This window comes from Culex pipiens, chromosome 3 (assembly GCF_016801865.2).
Source record: "Culex pipiens pallens isolate TS chromosome 3, TS_CPP_V2, whole genome shotgun sequence".
Lineage (NCBI taxonomy): Eukaryota > Metazoa > Arthropoda > Insecta > Diptera > Culicidae > Culex > Culex pipiens.
In genome coordinates, this window is record NC_068939.1 from 176,102,921 (window position 1) to 176,123,731 (window position 20,811).

Genomic DNA, 20,811 nt, shown 5'->3' on the forward strand with positions numbered 1-20,811 from the left:
CCTTGGAAGGATCCTCACTTTGAGAAGGATGGAAGAACGTCCGAACGAGAGCCAACTTGGAGCCTTCCGGGGCCAGCAGTTCCAGGCAGGCCGCCGCCCCAGTTCGGAACGGCCAACAATCTCCAAGAAGTCAATTCTGCTAAATGGCACTGGCGGCGGCACGAACAGCACACACACACACTTCCACACCCATACAACTGCGGGATTAGTATGCGAGTGATTGTTTGTTTTCTTCATTAAGAGATTACGTGACGGATTGGTTTCCGACGGCAACTGTCGGGAATGTCTCAAGGGCAGAATGGGCAGAGCGCTGAAAAGCACTTTCCATGATGTAGCATCTTGTTCTGGAAACTGGGAGCTCTTCCACCTTTTGATGTACGTGAACTCGTTAGAGAGGTGTTGGCATAGTATTCAAATCAAGTGCATACACGTATGCTAACGTTCAAAAGAATGGTAATTTAAGAAGCCTTTGTTAATAAGTCAAGAGTCCTATAAGCTATTGTTTTTCATATGTTTATAGGAACCTAAAAAAACTCTAGAAGTGTAAATTGTGTAAATTTGAGTATTGTTGAGACGTCGCGCGGGGTTGAAATACCTCGTACGAATACCCCTCGTACGGGTCGAACCCAAAAGTGGGTAACAGTTAGGCATGCTATGAGTGTGTATGACTGACAGAGCGGAATGAGCGAATGTAAACATTGCGTAGGGAGAAGAACGTAAAATTAGATTTTTGCTCGAAGATAAATTGTACCGTGCCGGTGTGAAATTATGCTAATTATTGAAATTTACTTAATTTGCAAACGTGTTGTGGGCGGCGGCTCAAGGAGTTCTGCACAGACGAGCGGTGAAGTAGTCCAGAAGGGCCGAGAAAAGTCCTGAAAGGAAAGAAAAGATCAAGTTAGTAGTTATTTACAAAATTAGGCTATAAAATCAAAATTACCAGCAGTTTCTGTACTTGGAATTGTGCACATAACTGGTGAATTGGATAGACAAATCAGGAAACCAAATGTAAGCTAACTTTAGACACTTTGATGAACGCTGATGTAATAATAAATTTTAGCTTTTAGCTATTAGTTACCAAGTTAAACTTGTCTACTCTGCTGAAAAGAGGTTATCCGATCCCCCGCAATAAGTATAATTGATTTAAATTTATCATAAATAGTCATGCGCATGGGAAGGGATATCACTTAAGGCTTCATCCATAAAGTACGTCACGCTAATATCAGCCAAAATCTACCCCCCTCTCCCATAATAACTTGTTGTTGATGTCAACAGAGTAGTTCACTTGTGCTGTGTTGTGATTAAAACAATAAATTTTGAGTGTTAAAGTGCGAGTTGTGGGTGCAAAATTTGTCTATGTGTGAACGAAGTTGCCGTCAACTCAGATGAGTATAAGTTTTGAAACGAACGTTATTAGTTTAAAAAATATAATCGATTTTATTTCCATCGGCTACAACGGTTTGCTATCCAATTCGGTGGCAGCTGCTGTTAGCTTCTTTCGTGTCTTTTGTACTCTGCTCTTGTATTGTTTGTCTGGCTCGGCCGAGCGCGCGAAATGAGCGTGTGTGGCAAGTGCGAGCAAAAAATTTGTTTTGAGGATGCCGTACCTTGTTCGGGGAGGTGTGGGGCCTTTTTTCACCGTTCCTGCACTACTCTGACCAAAGCGACGGCGAAGGTGATTAATGAACAGCAAAATGTGCAGTTCAAATGTGACCTATGTCTTGATAGTGGAATTGATGCTGAGATCGCAGTGCTTCTCGCTGATGTCAAAGAGATAAAAGAAGAGTTGGAGAAATATTCTGACGTCTTCAATTCTATCTCTGGCATCAATGAAAGAATTGCTACTCAAATCGACGAAACTATCAAGAAAGGGATAGAAGATGTCATGAGTACGTGGGTTGAAACGTTTCAGAATAAAATGAAAACAGTTGTTGAAAACAGTGTGGCGAGTCAAATTGAAAAATTAAAAACATTGAACTGTGAGAAAAATAATAAAGTAAAAAAAGTAAATGTTACAAGAAAAAGAGGAATTCATTCAGAATCAGATGGGCTCCCGGGTAGTAAAAAACGCGCCCTTGACTCTGAGCCAATGGTGGTTGACGATGAAGAAAATGATAATGTTTTTGAATCACTTACTTTTGCGGATATTTTGAAAGGAAATCTAGAAACTAAAAACAGCTCTAAAGAAAAAAAGCTAGCCATTCGTCGACCAGTAATTGTGATTAAACCAAATGAGAATAACCAAAGTAACGAACAAACCAGGACTTTTTTGAAATCAAACCTTGACCCCAAATTGCATAAGATTAATAATTTCAAAAATGGTAGAGACGGCTCAATTATTGCTCAGTGTGCCCCAGGACAAAACCTTTCTAAAGTGAAAAGTGACATTGAAAACAAAATTGGACAAAATTATACTGCATTTGTCTCGAATGGACTTCCAAAATTGAAAATTGTAGGTATGAGTGAAAAGTATGCTCCTGAAGATTTTATTGATTTATTGACCACTCAAAATGACGAAATTTTTATTGAACATGTTAAAGTTGTTTCTTCTTACGAAAATCCTCGCATAAAATACAATAAATTCAGTGTTATAGTTGAAGTTAACAATGATACTTTTGACGCATTAATAGAAGCCGGAAAGGTTAATATAGGGTTTGATAGATGTTCAGTGTTTGAGGCAATCAAAGTTCTGAGATGCTTCAAATGTGGAGAATTTGGACACATGAGCACTACATGTACAAAAAACGAAACGTGTTCGAAGTGTAGCGAGTCCCATAAAACCTCTGAGTGTACTTCAACAGTAATGAAATGTGTTAACTGTTTAAAAAAGAACAAAGAGCAAAAGATGAATCTTGACGTGAATCATGCAGCATTTAGCTCCAAATGTCCAGTTTTTCGACACTTACTGGCAATTAAAAAGGATCGAATGTATGAAAATGAATAGCAATCAAATACTGGGGGGAAAGTAAATGCTACAGAAATAATCTATTTGAATGTTGCAGGGCTGACCACAAACTACGTAGCTTTACGACAGTTAGTGGAAAGTTCGCATCCTCTTTTAGTATTACTTTCTGAAACGCACATTACTCAACCAGAAGCATTTGATCAATATTCTATTCCAGGTTATAAAGTTGTTTTTTGTTTGTCACACTCTAGGCACACTGGAGGAGTTGCTATTTATTTTAAAGAGTCTATTCAAATTAAAGTTTGTTTGAACGAGTTTTTGGAAAATAACTGGTTTTTGGGAATTACTGATGAAAAAGGCATGAAGACGGGTAAATATGGAGTTTTGTATCACTCGCCAAGTTCTAGTGATCAGCGGTTCATCCAAATTTTAGAAAATTGGCTAGAAAATTTCATAGATATGAGTATATTAAACTTAATAACTGGCGATTTCAACATTAATTGGCTTGATGAACATAATTCTGCACATCTTAAAAGTCTTACAGACTATTTAGGTCTAACACAAAAAGTAACTGATTTCACAAGAATTTCTAAGAACAGTAGAACGATAATTGACTGTGTTTTCTCTAACATCGATAATGTTAAAGCTGTCACTCAAAGTGATTGGAAAATAACAGACCACGAAACATTGGTTATTACCATTTCTAATTTTAATTTGGAATCTTCGAATGATCGGATCAAAATTAAATCTTGGAAAAAATATACACCTTCAGTTTTCTGTGATCTTTTAGAGAGACAAGTAAATTTTAGAACTTTAACAGGAGAACTCAACTTAAAAACACAAATTTTGACAAATACCTTGAAAAATTGTACAAAAGAGTTAGTAACTACGGAGTACAAAAATATGAAAGATTCAAACGGTTGGTATAATGGCGAATTTTTAAGATTGAAACAGAAACGAGATCGACTTTACAAGAAATTTTGCCAAACGAATAATCCTAGACATTGGAATGAATACAAAATTGCAAGAAACAAATATACCAGAAGTTTAAAAACAACCAGAAGTACTGATATTCAAAGAAAGATTGAACAAAATAAAAATAATAGTAAAGAATTATGGAAAATATTGAAAAAATTAATGAAATCAAAAGATAGCCTTCCAAGAACCATTCTTTTTGGAGCTATTGAAGAATGTTCCGATGATGCTATTGCTAGTAAATTTAATAATTATTTTATTGACAGTGTTGTTAAAATTAATGAAAGTATAGATAGAACAGAAGAACCTGTTGAAATCAGAAATTTGTTAAATAGAAACTGTAAACTAGAAGTTTTCAATCCTATAACGTATGTTCAACTTAAAAAGATTTGTTTTGATTTAGGAAACTCATCAGGGATTGATAACGTAAATCCAAAAATTTTGAGAGATTGTTTTCATGTCATTGGTCACACTTTGCTTGAAATTATAAATGAATCCCTTTTGTCGGGTCAAGTTCCAACAGTCTGGAAAGAATCTTTAGTTGTTCCGATTCAGAAAGTCGTTGGTACAAAAAATGCTGAGGAGTTTCGCCCTATCAATATGCTTCATACGCTGGAGAAAATTTTAGAACTTGTCGTGAAATCTCAGTTACTTGAATACTTGAAAGAAAATAAATTATTAATCCCAGAACAGTCCGGATACCGAGAAGGTCATTCTTGTGAAACTGCATTGAATTTAGTTTTAGCAAAATGGAAAGAATTTTTCGAAAACAGAACTTCTACTTTGGCAGTATTTTTAGATTTAAAACGTGCATTTGAAACTATATCCAGGCCATTATTATTACAGACACTCCAGCATTTTGGTGTCGAGGGTTCAGTTTTCAATTGGTTTGATAACTATTTGAATTTTAGAACTCAGCGGACGATTTTTAATGAAACCATTTCAGAATCCAGAGAAAACAACCTCGGTGTTCCTCAGGGAAGTGTCTTAGGGCCCATATTGTTCATAATGTACATTAACGACATGAAATTAATTTTGAAACACTGTGATATCAATCTTTTTGCGGATGACACTGTTATTTTTGTTGCTGCTAAAAATCCAACTGACGCTATATTGTACTTGAATGAAGACTTAGATGCACTTTCGAAATGGCTAAAATTTAAACAGTTGAAATTGAATATAAATAAAACTAAATACATGATTATTTCACCGCGACATCAAAACCTAGAGAATGTGCAAATTTTAATTGATGGAGAACAAGTTGACCGGGTTAATTCAATAAAATATTTAGGGGTTATCATTGATGAAAACTTGAAATTTAACATACATATTGAAAACACAATTAAAAAGATAGCAAAAAAGTATGGAATTATGTGTCGTCTAAGAAATGAACTTAACCTTCAGAGTAAGATTCAGCTTTACAAATCTATAATCTCACCACACCTAGACTTTTGTTCATCGATATTATTTTTGGCAAATGAAACACAAGTATCTAGGCTTCAACGATTGCAAAATAAAATAATGCGATTAATTTTAAAATGTAACAGATTCACTTCACATTTGTTCATGTTAGATGCCCTGCAATGGCTGTCTGTGAAGCAAAGAATAATTTTTTCTACTATGATTTTTGTGTATAAGCTTATAAATGGTTTGCTGCCTAGATATTTGTGTGATCGAATTTTAAGAGGTAGTGATATTCACAATCATTTTACAAGAAGTGCAGGTGAGCCTCGCACTCCAAATTTTTTATTTGGGGCTGCTCAAAATTCCTTGTTCTATAAAGGTGTAAATATTTTCAATTCGTTGCCCCGACAGATTAAACAATCAACGACAATAGCAGAGTTCAAAAGACGGTGTTGCTCGCACATTAAATTAGTATTTTAAGTTTGACTTCATATAATTATATATTGACGGAATTCTAAACGAATGCACAAGTTAATTGCTCTGTATGACCACATGATGATGATGGATTTTTTTTTGAAATGTTGTTTAAATTAGAGTTTAAAAAAAAAATGAGAAGTCTACAAAGGTTTGAGAATCGCGCGCGATATGCAAATATAATGTGCCTCTTAAGTTGACGATGATGAAAGTAAATGTTTTTTATTTTTACTATGTATGATATAAATTGGTAGTTGCTCTGAAGACAGGAGAGCTCGGAAGGCTATAGGGAAAGCTAGTTTAGTAGGTTTTGGCGGTCGAAAGATAGGGTGTCGAAAAGTACAAGTCTTCAGGCAAAACTCGTTACGTACACTCTGTCAGGTAAAACAGTAGGGTGCGATTTCGGGCAATGTCGCTGTAAGCTTGTCACTTAGTAGCAACCCAGTTCAGATAGATACAAGTAAAACTATATGTGTTCCGAACAGTAGTTAGTACCAAATGCGATTCCTTGAAGCTGATACAGTTACAGGCCTATCAACTAGTAATCTACGAAAGTAAACTGTAATTACAGAGTTAATTGAAAGGCTTGTTTATATTTGCTTTGAAAATCAGCTCGTTTTTCTTCATAACTGATTTTAATGTTGACCCATATTATCAAAACGATAACTCGTCCAGCTCAAACCTTTGTAGGGGTAAGAGGTGGGACCATCATCATCATCATCTCCCCCCCTTTGTCACGCTTTTCCTATACTTATAACATGCAAGGTCACACTCGCTCAGACCCCCCCTTCCCCCCCTAGAGCGTGACATACTTTATGGATGAGGCCTAAACTCAATTCTGTTGATTGTAGTGTGTTAAGGGAGCCCAAATCTATCATACTTGTGATATCGCCATCAAACAAACCTTTTACGAGAGTTTTTTTTTAATTTCACAAATTTCAATGAACTGCCAGTTAAAAATTTTAACTTCAAAATTCTCTAATGAAGTTACAAAAAATTGACTTCCCCACTTGTTGTTTTAATTTAAAATGATGACAAGCGCTGTATCCAATCTAAAACTTCAGAGTTCTTTCCTGTGTCAATGGAAAACTTGACAAAACCATAAATGTCAATTCCTTTGACAACATTGAAAAGCTTCCAACCCATAAAACAAATCTCGAAACAACTCACTCTCAGCCGGCAACTTATCGCACGTCCTCTTCCGCATCGAACAAAGTTTAGACAAACTTAAGCAAACCCCCCGTTTTGCCGGTTCAACTCAATCCGGTCTCAAGGAGGAAGGACTTGCACGTGTCAGTACGGTGTGAAATGTGCAAAAATCTTTCCCGCCGCCACCGTGTGGCACGTGATAATAAAGTTTTGTCGCCATATTTTATTGTTTTAGCCATTGCTTGGTGGGGTGATGAAGACGAAGGTGACGACCCCGGCGCCGAATGGCGATGGGAAGTACCTTTATAGAGCATTATGTCTGCACCATTTGGCTGCGTACACCTTATCGTTCGCTGTAACACCGACCGACCTTCGTGCATCCGCTGGAGTCCATGGGGGAGAACGAAATTTAAGGATGGAAACTGCAAATTCAAAATATAATCCATGCTTTTACCATTTCAGTAAAAAATAATATACATTTTTCACCAGCCTTTTTTATTGCAATCATTAGTTTTCAAAGAACAGTCCATAATTGATTATCGGAAGTTCAACTTTGTTTGCAACTTCAGATCCATGAACAAAAAAACCTGTTATTTTAGTCAGTAGTTTTTTTTCCTGTCATTCTCGAACAACGAAAGAGCCTGCTCAGGAAGAGTCGTACATTTATCCAATGAGGTTTACCTAGTTGGATAAATACGACGAGTGCTGAAAAAAAAACAAATTTTGCAACGAGCAAATACTGAAAATTTTTACTTTTCGATACTAGTGATGAAAAGTTCAACTTTTCAGCACCCATTTCATTGGTGAAAAGAAGAAATTGTCAGCACTGATATTGAAGGGTTTTAATTTTCCATTCTGTTAATTTTGGAAGAGAAAAGTAGGCCGTTTCGTCGCTCGCGAATTACAGAAAATGTAAGTAGTTTCATGACGAATGGCAAAAACATTCTTGCAATAACCAATTACTACTTTGGTTTGAAACAGTCGTACGTTTCTTTCACTGAGAAACCTATCCGAATGTTGTTTTCGAAATTGCAAAAAAAAGTTGTATAGAACTGGGTGCAAAAATGCATATCAAAATATTTTCAGTTGATTTGACTTCTAGTCAGGAGTCTAGCCAGAATGTTGGTTCGGGGAGGGGGGGGGGGATCTGGAAGAAGAAGTTTTCTTCTTCTTCCCTCAAAAATCTCGTGGGGGGGGGGCTTCAGCCCGAAGCCAGCCCCCCTGGCTACGGGCCTGCTTCTAGTTCTTTTAAAAGTATGAGAAAAAAGTAAACTTCATAGAAAATTAAATTTTGGTGATTCTACTTAATTGGAAGATTGGTCACAGAGCCGTACCTTGGGTCCACGGAGCCCTTGGCGAAGCATCAGTTTGGCGCCCTTCCCAAATTTACAAGCATTTTGATAAATTGGTATTAATTTTCAATGATTGCTTCAATATAAGTTTTGATTTTATAATTACAATTGGAAACCTTAATAGGGTCAAATTCATAAACACAGTTATTTAATTTTTCATTTTTCAGATAATATGAGATAGGCGGAATTCAAATTTTATTACAGTAGTTAAGTTGGGTGAATATTTTTTTAGATTTCATAAAATAGATAATGATAGCAGGTTTTTGTTTTTTTAACTTATTTTTCAGATAAATGCACAGAAATAAATGCTCAGTAATGGTAAATTTTGCTATAACTTGTTATTTTTTTTGTACTTCTAAGCCTGCATATTTTGTTCTGATCTAGTATTTGATTGTATAAGCAAAAAAACTTTCCCAGATTCGTAAAATAATTAGCTGATTAAGCTTTGGATTTAATTTTGTTAATTACAACGAAAACAAAAAATCCTTCTTCAAAACTGAAAAAATAATAACTCGATGTCCGTGTACTATCTTGTTCTATCTAGATAGGAATCCCAGCAAGCTTAGTTCATCGAAGTATAAAATTTTGTCAAAATCAATTTAGACCTTTGCAAATTATTTTTTGAAGCTTATGTCCCTCGACTCTAACCAAAAAATAAAAAAGTAAAAAAATTGAAATAACAGGCTACGGTTCCAACATTTAAATTAAAAGAAGTGTGTTAAAATGCATTTTACACTTGTCCCGTTTGTTTTGCAATCATAAGTTTCCAAAATTTCTAAGGATTGACGAGTAATTTGCCCGTATTTCATAACTTTATTTTTTTTTTTAAATTATGTTTTGCATTGATTTTAATTTTCATCAGTATGCCAGATATACAGATAAATCTGTATTTTACAGATTTTTCGATCCCAAATATCACAAAATCTGTATGTACAGATTTTTTCAAAAAATGATTATTTTTTAAAGTTTAAGCAAATTAGAAATTTTATTATTCTATAATATGATTGAAATCCTTAAATCTGCTGTTTAGCATTAAAAAATGACTTCTATGGCTTCGAATTTGACATGATACAGAAAAAATACAGAATTATTTTAAAGAAAATACAGATTTCACTTAAAATAATCGGACATCGTTGATACCAATATTTTGATTTTCATTCATTTTTTTCGATTAGAGCAATAGTGGCAGAAAACTATTCGTCAACTCGTCTGGATCCGGTGACAACAAAGGGGTTCACCTTTTTGTAGGTTATGATGGGCCACTATACAGCACTTGTGTCTTACATAAAACCACATTCAAACTGCTGAAGAAGCATCGGTCCATCATTTGGGCCAGTCCGTCCAGCACCACACCGGGCCGTGTGTACTCTAGGGTATTTTAACCATTAGTGGACCCCCTAGTAGAGCCGAAGCACATTTTTCACAAATTTTCAATATTTTAAGCACTTTTTCATAACCCTTTGAATAAAATAATGGAATGTGGAGTGTTTTGAACAATTTTGAGTATTTTTTTTCATCAGTTTATTTGTTTTTGAGCGGAAAAATACCCATTTGAAAAAAAAGTTTTTTTTGCCTACTATGGACCCCCTTTTCCTATAGTGGACCCGGGTCCATAATCCGATTATGGACCCGGGTCCACTATAGGCAAACTGTTATTTTTATACCTAATTTAACCGATATTTGATGTTTTGATGCATTGTGTAGGTCTAATGATAGATATAATGAATAAAAGATGGATTTTGCTCACTTTTCATCATGAACAAATATGTTTTGTTAACAAATTTGGCTTTAAACAACAAAAAAACCAAAAAGACATTTAAACACATTTATTTCCGAAAAAGATCAGAGAAAACGTTTCAAAAACCACTGTAAACATAAAATAATTTAAAAAAAAGTAATTTTGATGCACATTTTTTCATATTAAATACATAAATGGTTGACCAAAACTAAACAATAGATTTGTTTACAGTTGCTGATAAAACCACGCATGTTTATTTAAAAAAAAATGTTTTGTAATTGATTTATTATTATAAAATATCATTTCAAACTGCAACTATGATGCTTCAGTTAAGTACCATTAACTAAAGTTTTGATTAATTATAAATTCTTTCGGTTTCAGCATATTTGGTACTTTTAACATGAAAACATCTATATTTATACTCATAATTGAAAAAAATATGCGTTTAGGTTGATTACAACAAGCATTTATTGTATATTTAAGACAAACTTTTGCTTAAATACACAGTTTTCTTTATTTTTGTAAGTTAAATTAACAGGGGTCCACTTTTGGAAAAGTTTAGATTTTCGTTGTCCTATATTGGACCCCCCTAATTTTTGCTCGAAAATGAGCAGTTCTTCGCTTTATTTTAGTAAAGTTTCTTAAACTTACATTATTTCGACCTGCTGAAGTTGAATAATCAGTCAAAAAATGATTGGATAGTTAATTCAATCATTAAATATAAATGCAGTTTTGTTGTGAAAATGCTAGTGGCCATGGCTGATTTCAGATGTCGAACTCAAAACACTTATTTTGGCTGAAAGGACACGTCAATGTCAGCCAACATTGTTTTAAATTATGCTGAACATGCCAAATAAATGATTTGTAGACAAAAACACGCTTGAAATTGTGATTTCATTGATTTTTCATCAAAAACACTTCAGAGGGTCCACTATAGGAAAGGGGTCCACTAATGGATAACGTACCCTATAAATTTTAGTGTCATTGCACCACGACCATCCTGGGAGGCGCTTTGTGGTGGAAAGTTTTCGACCCTGCGCTGGAGAGGGGCACTTTGAGAAAGAGAGTCCTTTTTATGGGGGCAGCGCATAATTGAAACGTGTTTATTTTGCTCACACGACCAAAGTTGGAGGTTGAACCCGTCCCTCGGACCCTCTCTCTCTCTTTTAAAGCTTTATAAGCGACTTTAAGCTCATTGTGAGATGTTGATAAAACTTTGCCATTCAAATGCGGTTTCAACGGAGGGCCTCGGGCGGGACATGATCCTGGCAGGACAAAGAAGTTTGTGTGTCTACCCCCTGAAGGAAACGGAGATTCAATGAAGAGGAGAGTCGAGTGAATCACAATGACAATGGTGCATACCTGGGCTGGAACTTAGTTTTGCGGGGCCAGATGTGTGTTTCAGGGGAATGTCTTGCATTTTCCTGGAATAAAATTCAAAAATTTGAAAAAGATTATTTAAAAAACAGTTTAAACTCAATGTTTCAGATTGAAAAAAACTAATCATAACAACAACCCTTACTACCGCCCTGGCAGCCCCGTCAAGATCCTCGACTATTCCGGAGGATTGTGTCTCGTCACAAAGCCCCGTTCATCCGTGAGGGATTCCGGCCGGGAGTTCTGCCGCACAAGATTGTGGGACAGAAAGGACACGTGTCACCCGTCTTGGGACCTGGTCCCGGTGTTGACCTATAAAACCTCATTCTTTGCCGCTTCGGTACGCGTTGCCTCAGAGGGGGTGTAGAATTTGTCTTGGAAGTTGCCATTGTGTTTCTGGCGCGCGCTTTGGTTTGGGTCACAAAGAAAGGGTAGGACCTTCCCCGGTGGGGGTTATTTTTACTACCCCTAGGAAAAAGGTACAGCGCTTTACCTACTCCTTCTGCTATTCTTTAGTTGGGAAAAGAAAATATGGACTCGGGTTGTTGAACTAGTTCTCCTGTTGATTTTTGTCTCTGCTTGAAGAATAGTTCGTTGCATCCGATAAAATTCTAAATTTACTTCAAAAGATCAGTTCAACACTGTGCGTCGATACCTGAAATCGCTTCAATGAATTTCACTGAACTTGATGAATAATGATGATAACAATTTTCGCCCCAAACACTGCACAACTTGATTGAATTTCAGCAGCGTCTTTCCCGGAAATATTACCGCCTTTATTTGCGCCGGATTAAACTATCAACCTTGCAAGCGGAAAATTCTGCCTCCCAAAAACGGTTACAAAACACAACACATTCCAAATTAATCCGTGTCGGAGCCATTTTCCACTTTGCCATTGTTTTTTGCCACACAAAAGTGTATCCGATTTGTATACAGGTGTGTGTGTTTGCGTCTGTGCCTGAACGGTTTCATTTAGTTTTCCCCTGAAATCCAGCCCCGGCACATGTAATATGATAATCACTGTGTCACAAAGGGTCTGCCGTCCTCCAGATCTGCTGCCTCACCCAGCGTGCACAGTTTTCCGTTCAACTTGGAAACCGTTTTTCGAAACGCTCTCGCAGCAATTTCAATTGTTTTCGATTCGTTTTGTGGAGCACAGTGAGGCGTTTTTTTGTATATTTGTATTTCAATTCAAAATTCTCAAAATATTTTTTTTAACTGTCAAAAAAAATACAAAATTTAAAAAAAATTATGTTCTTTAAATTTTTGAATTCTCAAAGTTCTTATATTTTTAAAATTTCTAGAAATCCTGAAAATTTTCAAAATTTACACAATTTTTTTTTTATTTCTCACAGTACTTGAAAGCATCGTGGTCCAGAAAAGTTTGTTTTGAACACGTGTGTTTTTGTGTGGCCTCAAGCGCAGTAGTTACTCTGTGGTGCGTAAGAATGTGTTACTTTAGAATTCTGAAAATGTGAAATTCGATAATTCTGAAATAAACAAAATTCTCAAACGACTTCAAACTCTCAAAATTATCAATCGTTTCACAATTCTCAAAATTCTCAAAATTCTCAAAATTCTCAAAATTCTCAAAATTCTCAAAATTCTCAAAATTCTCAAAATTCTCAAAATTCTCAAAATTCTCAAAATTCTCAAAATTCTCAAAATTCTCAAAATTCTCAAAATTCTCAAAATTCTCAAAATTCTCAAAATTCTCAAAATTCTCAAAATTCTCAAAATTCTCAAAATTCTCAAAATTCTCAAAATTCTCAAAATTCTCAAAATTCTCAAAATTCTCAAAATTCTCAAAATTCTCAAAATTCTCAAAATTCTCAAAATTCTCAAAATTCTCAAAATTCTCAAAATTCTCAAAATTCTCAAAATTCTCAAAATTCTCAAAATTCTCAAAATTCTCAAAATTCTCAAAATTCTCAAAATTCTCAAAATTCTCAAAATTCTCAAAATTCTCAAAATTCTCAAAATTCTCAAAATTCTCAAAATTCTCAAAATTCTCAAAATTCTCAAAATTCTCAAAATTCTCAAAATTCTCAAAATTCTCAAAATTCTCAAAATTCTCAAAATTCTCAAATTTCTCAAAATTCTCAAAATTCTCAAAATTCTCAAAATTCTCAAAATTCTCAAAATTCTCAAAATTCTCAAAATTCTCAAAATTCTCAAAATTCTCAAAATTCTCAAAATTCTCAAAATTCTCAAAATTCTCAAAATTCTCAAAATTCTCAAAATTCTCAAAATTCTCAAAATTCTCAAAATTCTCAAAATTCTCAAAATTCTCAAAATTCTCAAAATTCTCAAAATTCTCAAAATTCTCAAAATTCTCAAAATTCTCAAAATTCTCAAAATTCTCAAAATTCTCAAAATTCTCAAAATTCTCAAAATTCTCAAAATTCTCAAAATTCTCAAAATTCTCAAAATTCTCAAAATTCTCAAAATTCTCAAAATTCTCAAAATTCTCAAAATTCTCAAAATTCTCAAAATTCTCAAAATTCTCAAAATTCTCAAAATTCTCAAAATTCTCAAAATTCTCAAAAGTCTCAAAATTCTTAAAATTCTCAAAATTCTCAAAATTCTCAAAATTCTCAAAATTCTCAAAATTTTCAACATTCTCAAAATTCTCAAAATTCTCAAAATTCTCAAAATTCTCAAAATTCTCAAAATCATCATAATTCTCAAAATTCTCAAAATTCTCAAAATTCTCAAAATTCTCAAAATTCTCAAAATTCTCAAAATTCTCAAAATTCTCAAAATTCTCAAAATTCTCAAAATTCTCAAAATTCTCAAAATTCTCAAAATTCTCAAAATTCTCAAAATTCTCAAAATTCTCAAAATTCTCAAAATTCTCAAAATTCTCAAAACTCTCAAAATTCTCAAAATTCTCAAAATTCTCAAAATTCTCAAAATTTTCAAAACTTTCAAAATTTTCAAAATTCTCAAAATTCTCAAAATTTTCAAAATTTTCAAAACTTTCAAAATTCTCAAAATTCTCAAGATCCTAAAATTTTTTAAAATGTTTTTAATTTCAAAATTGTTACAATTGTGCTATTTTTTAATTCTCAAAAGTTTCCAAATTCTCAAAATTTCCCTAATTCTCAAAATTTTCCAAATTCTCAAGATTTTCTAAATTCTCAAAATTCTCAAAACTTTTCCAAATTCTCAAAATTTTCCAAATTCTCAAAAATTTCAAAATTTAAAATATTTTAAATTTTCAAAGTAAAAAAACTTATTTCTTAAAATTCTTAAAACTTGAAAAATTCTCAAAATTTTCAAGATCTTAAAATTTTTCAAAATGTTTTTAATTTCAAAATTGTTACAATTGTTTTATTTTTAATTCTCAAATTCTCAAAAGTTTCCAAATTCTCAAAAATTTTCCAAATTGTCAAGATTTTCCAAATTCTCAAAATTTTCTTTATTCTCAAAACTTTTCCAAATTCTCAAAATTTTACAAATTCTCAAAATTTCAAAACTTAAAATATATAATGTTCTTAAAATTTTTAAATTAAAAAAACTTATTTCTTAAAATTTAAAAACTTCAAAAATTCCCAAAATTTTTAAAATTCGTAAAATTTTTGAATTTCTAAAATTGTTCAGAATCATAAAAAAAATTAAATTCATAAAATTCTTAATGTTTTTTTTTTATATCAAGATTCTCAAAATCCTCAACATTTTCAAAATTCACTAAAATTGTTATTTTATTTTTTCTATAAAATCTCAAAGTATTCGGAAGCAACATGGTCAAGAAAAAATGACAGTTCGGTTTGAGCTCCCGGAAGCAAAGTGGTCAAGAAAAAGTTGACAGTTTCTTTTGAGCACGTGTATTTTCGTGTGGCCGCAAGCGCGATGGTTAATGTGTGGTGCGTGAGAATGTGTTTCTTAAAAATTTCAGATATGTGAAATTTTATATTTCTAAAGTTAACAATATTCTCAAACGTCTCAAAATTCTCAAAATCATCAAACGTTTCATTTTCAAAAAGTAAACTCAAAATTCAAAAAAATCTCTAAACTTTTCAAATTTTCAAAATTGTTATATTTTTCAAAAAGTTTAAAATTCCTTAAACTTCTAAAATTTCAAAATTCTGATTTTTTTTAAATCTATAATTCTCAAAATTTTCCAAATTCTCAAAATAATCCAAATTTTCAAAAAACTCAAAATATTTAATGTTTTTAAAATTTTCAAAATTAAAGAAATCTATTATCTAGAAATTCTCAAAAATTTTAAAATTCAAAAATTTTCATAATTTTTAAAATTTTATAAATTTTTATAATTCTTATTTATTTTATAATTCATAAAATTCTTAAAGTTCTTAGTTTTTTTCAATTTTCAAGATTCTCAAAATCCTCAACATTTTCTAAATTCACACAATTCTTATTTTTTTCTTAAAAAATCTCAAAGTACTCGAAAGCAACGTTATCAAGAAAAGTTGACAGCGCGATGCTTACTCTGTGCTGCGTGAGATTGTGTTTCTTTAGAATTCTTAAAATGTGAAATTCTCAAATTCTGAATTTAACAATCTTCTCAAACGTCTCAAAATTCTTTACATCATCATTATCAAAACATTATTTAAATGTTTTGAAACTTTCAAAATTCTTAAACTTTTCAATTTTTCAGAGTTTTTAAAATTTAAAAGAAAATCTCAGAAATCTATTTTTTAAATACTCAATATCCTATAAAATTGAAAAATCCTGAAATTTATAAAAAAAATGAATTAAAAATTCTTTCAATTTTGATTTTTTTAATGCTCAAATTCTAAAAAAAATCCAAATTCTCAAAAAATTTTTTTTTTAAAAATCTCATATTTTTTAAAATCATAAAATTTTTAAAAATTCTGAAAATCTTCAACACTTTTAAAAATTCACAAATTTGTTTCATTTTTCGAAACGCTCTCACAGAAATTTTAATTGTTTTTGATTTGTTTTGTGGAACACAGTGAGGCGTTTTTTTGTATTTTAGTATTTTTGTAGATTTTTATAACGCTTTAAAATGCTCACAGTGCATTTTCAAATTGTTTCTGTATGATTGTTGCATGAATTTGCCACTTTTCCGGCACAATAACAGCGGCTACGACATTGGCAAGAACAACAAAGCGTTCGCCCCCACACTTTGCATTACCCCGCGTGCCCGGGAAAATGCTGCCCCGTTTCGAGGAGTGAAATTGGTGAAAAACAAAAACATGCAATAACATTATCCATTTTCACCCAATGTTTGGGATGTGTTTCTATGTGTGTGTTTGTGTGCATGATCTGGTTGTGGCAGGTTTTCTGACTTCAAAAACCGGAAACCACCGGCGGAAAACCCCGATTCTTGTGTGTGTGTGTATTCAGAGCTTGTTTGAATAGAGCTAAACGGCTTGTTCAATATTTGAAACCGTTTTAGACACTGTTTGTGGAAATAACACTCAAAGGGCTTTTCCGCCATGCTTTTCCTGTCGCTTCTCGAAGGGAAAACAAAATGCCTCTTAACGGCAGAGATGTGTTAATAGGTATTTTAGCTCAAGCGAGGCAGCTACCCTGAACAAATGTCTTGGGAAAATTTCCCAAGTGTAGGACTAGACTTCGGGGGCTAATGGGAACTGAGACTTGTCACAAACGACTGTGTTAAATAGATTTGAAGCAATTATCTTGGTTGCTGTTTTTTTTTTTGGATTGATATATCCCTCTAACTTTTGTTTAAACATTCTCAAAATTCTCAGAAAGTACTCCCACTTTGGCTAAAAGTAGCCCTTCGAACCATAAAATCCGCTTCACTGGCTTCAACCGACAAAGCCCGCCCATCTCAACTGCAAATCTTCCACGATAAAGCCATAAAAAGTTGCAAAATGCCACAACCAACCGCAGCCAGCTCTTGAAATCTTAAGTTCTTGGGCAGAATAAAAGAGGCAAAAAAACAGCAACCCTGTCTGGCCACAGCAACAAGATGGTTTACTGATTTATTTATAATGCGCGTCTGGTCGCTTGTTGCCACGTGGATCTGCCGTGACAGCCGCCGGAATTGGCCACCGGAAGGAGCAACAGGCGGGAGGAAGTGGGTTCTTGGACTTGCGATTCGAACTTTTTTTTTATCTTGCCTCGTGGCGCAGACACGGGCTGGTCTTTGCGATTGAGTGCGGTGCGTGCTTTTAAAATTTATGGTGACGATTGAAATTTTATTGACGAGCTTCTCGATCGAGCAAAACGATTATTGAGGATGGTTTTTCTTTGTAGCTTTAATGTTGGATTGATTCTATGTTCAGAAGTAGGATGCTCTTTCGTAATTTTCGAGATAATTTAAGAATCGCTGCCCCATGGACTCCAGCGAATGCATGGAGGTCGATAAGGTGTACGCAGCCAAATGGTGCAGAAATAATGCTGTTTTCCAAAACAGGTTTTTTCATACAATTTTCGGACTAGTCATACAAAATGGATAAGTGAATACTCAAAAATCTGTATCCTCTGAATGGATTTTCTGATCGATTTGGTGTCTTGAACGTTAGGTTATGATTAGGACTGTCCTGAAAAAATATTGATAGAATGAAATATGAATCACTATTTTTTTATTTTAAGAAGTAAACTGTTTTTTATAAAAATTCAAGCAAAAAAATAATTATTATTTTCGTGTTCTTTTCTTAGGAAAAAAATAAATCTAAAAAAAAATCTACTTTTTGTTACTAAAATTTGAAAGGTAAAAAAACACTATTTTAATTTTTTTTTATTGTCAGATATGTTTTAGGAGACATCAAATGCCAACTTTCCAGAAATTTCCAGAATGTGCGAAAAATCTTTGACCGAGTTATGAATTTCTGAATCAATACTGATGTATTAAAAAAATCGAGTTATTGCTCGCAAAAAAAAAATCATTTTTCGATTCAAATTGAATTTGCAATCAAAATTTACTTTAGGGAAACTAGATAAAATACACCTTTTTCAAGCTATAGCAATTTTAAAGTTACGATTTTGAAAATAGTGGCAGTTATTCATTTTTTAAAATTAGTGCGCATGTTTGACCATGCGTTTTTTTTAAAGCAAATTTAAAAATCGTTGCTCGAAAAATAAATATAATGTATTGTAATGCCATCTTAGATTTATTTATAGAAATTATAAGAACAAATGAGAGTATTAAAAAAACAAAAAAAAAATTAAAATTCACAGAAATATTTTTTTAAAAGTACTGCTCGTATTTGAAAAATGTATGCTGTTGGAAGTTGGAAAATAACTTTCCTATTATCAAGGTACTGTTTATGTTTGAAAAACGTTACTTAATCTACCCTTAGGTGGTTGTTGCCTTCCTTACATTTAGAGGGTAATTCTATCCAAAATAGATACACAACCCGAACAGACGGTAATAACTAAATTCATGCTATTTCAATAACAAATACTGTTAAAATAACAAAAACTGTTATGGAATATTCTTACAAAATCCATTTTTGCATAAGAGTTCAATAACAGTTTATGTTATCATAACAAAATGTGTTATTGGGTTGATATTGGTTGAATGCCAAAACAACTTTGGAATAACATTTTTTGTTATGGAAGAATACCGCCATCTGTTATTGGGATGATCGGATTAGTTGTTAAAATAACAAAAAATAATAACAAAGATTTGTTCGAAGAATAACTGAAAATGTTATTAGTCTGTTATTACAATAACAATCCAATAACAAAAAAATAATAACGACGAATAACAATTCTTGTTATAAATAACATAAAATGTTATTGGCCTAGTATTTTCTAATATTAAAATATGTTGCGCCGCCGAGCGGTAAGGATTGGCGCATATGATGTGATATTAAAGTAATTTAAAGATCAAAGTTTATCTCTAACAACTATATTATGATTCTAAATAATTAATGACATCGATGTTACCACTACCGCGGCCTAGCACTTAATAATTGAATCAATTCCCTGGTAAGACACTCGATGTCCCCAGGGGAAACCCAAAATCCCACATCAGCAAAGCTGGCCGTGTGCTGCAAAAACTGCACCGCCGCGCGGAGCGCTCGTCTGTGCTGACGGTGTGAATAAAAGCACCTTTGGCCACTGTGCCCAACTCAAGTGAGGGTCTTTGCTATAATTTAAGTTAGGGTAGGTCGCACGGACTAAGTCCGGTGCACCAAGTTATTTCCGTCTGCTCGGGAAGGGCGGACCTTTCAGTGTTCTATCAACTTGAATCATTATTCATACCATCAGATTGGGTAGTCAGATCTTCATAATTCAGGGCACTTATGTGCTTATAACTTTTGATAGGATTGTCAGATCTGCAATGTACTGAACTCTTTGGAAAGGTCTTTTGATTACCTATCCATCGACAGGTCGCATGATAGATCCGGACAACGTTTTCATCGAGATATATGAGATTTGGCCACTAAAAAGTGCATAAATAACCCTTAAGTGCGCATGACTTTTGATAGGGTTGTCAGATCTTCAATCTTTTGAACTCGTTAAATCTTTTGATCACCTATCCATCGATAGGTCGCAAGATGGATCCGGACATCTTTTTAATCGAAATATATGAGATCCGGTCTCTAAAAAGTGCATAAATAACCCTTAAGTGCGCATAACTTTTGATATGGTTGTCAGATCTTCAAACTTTTAAATTCGTTGGAAAGGTCTTTCAATTACCATTCTAAGAATGTATAATGTGACGGGGTTTCTTACAAAAACCACCCTTTTTACAATCTTCCGGACTTTTGTTAGAATCGTTTTTTAGCATAACTTTTGAAGTACTTTACTAAACTTTATAATTTTCAATGCTGACTTATGGGACCCCAAGACGGATCGAATGAGACCAATACGGTCCAAATTGGTTCAGCCAATGTCGAGATAATCCAGTGCAATTTGTTTTGATCAACATCCCACCACACACACAGACATTTGCTCAGATTGTGATTCTGAGTCGATAAGTATACATGAAGGTGGGTCTAGGATGTCAAATTAAGAATTTCGTTTTTCGAGTGATTTTATAGCCTTTCCTCAGTAAATGTTAGTTTTGATTTAAAAATATAAAATATTGTTTCCGAAAAGATCGAAATATTCCACGAATGTTTAATGGTGGGTTGCTTGAGTTAGACTTAGAAAACATCAATTTTCCTGATATTTAAACTTTGCATGTCAATATCTCAGCAACTACGGGTCGTATCAACAAAGTTCAAAGAAGCAAAATGTAGAGAATTTTCTCAGCTCAGCTTAAAAATATTTTTTCCAAGGTGGTCAAACATGGGCACTTGTTTAAAAAAAAATAATTACCGCGACTATTTTACATTTTAAATTGTAATAACTTGAAAACGGTGCGCTTTATCAAAATTTAATCGAAGTTCTTTTAGATTGCAAGTTTTATTTTAAATCGAAAGATGAAGTTGACAATTTTTACGACAAATATTTCGATTTTTTGAAAAAAAATCTGTATTGATTCAAAAAATCATAACTCGGTCACAGATTTTTTGCCCATT

General features: G+C 33.3%; 1 long non-coding RNA gene across 1 annotated transcript in view; it reads right to left on the minus strand.

The window, feature by feature from the left end:
* Positions 1–627: 627 nt before the first annotated feature.
* Positions 628–20,811, minus strand: part of LOC128093482 (uncharacterized) — an 80,177-nt gene continuing 59,993 nt past the window's right edge. The window contains exons 2-3 of the long non-coding RNA XR_008212522.1: positions 11,360–11,421; positions 628–875 (exon numbers count right to left, since the gene is read on the minus strand). This is a non-coding gene — a long non-coding RNA (uncharacterized LOC128093482). The remainder of the gene's footprint in view (positions 876–11,359; positions 11,422–20,811) is intronic.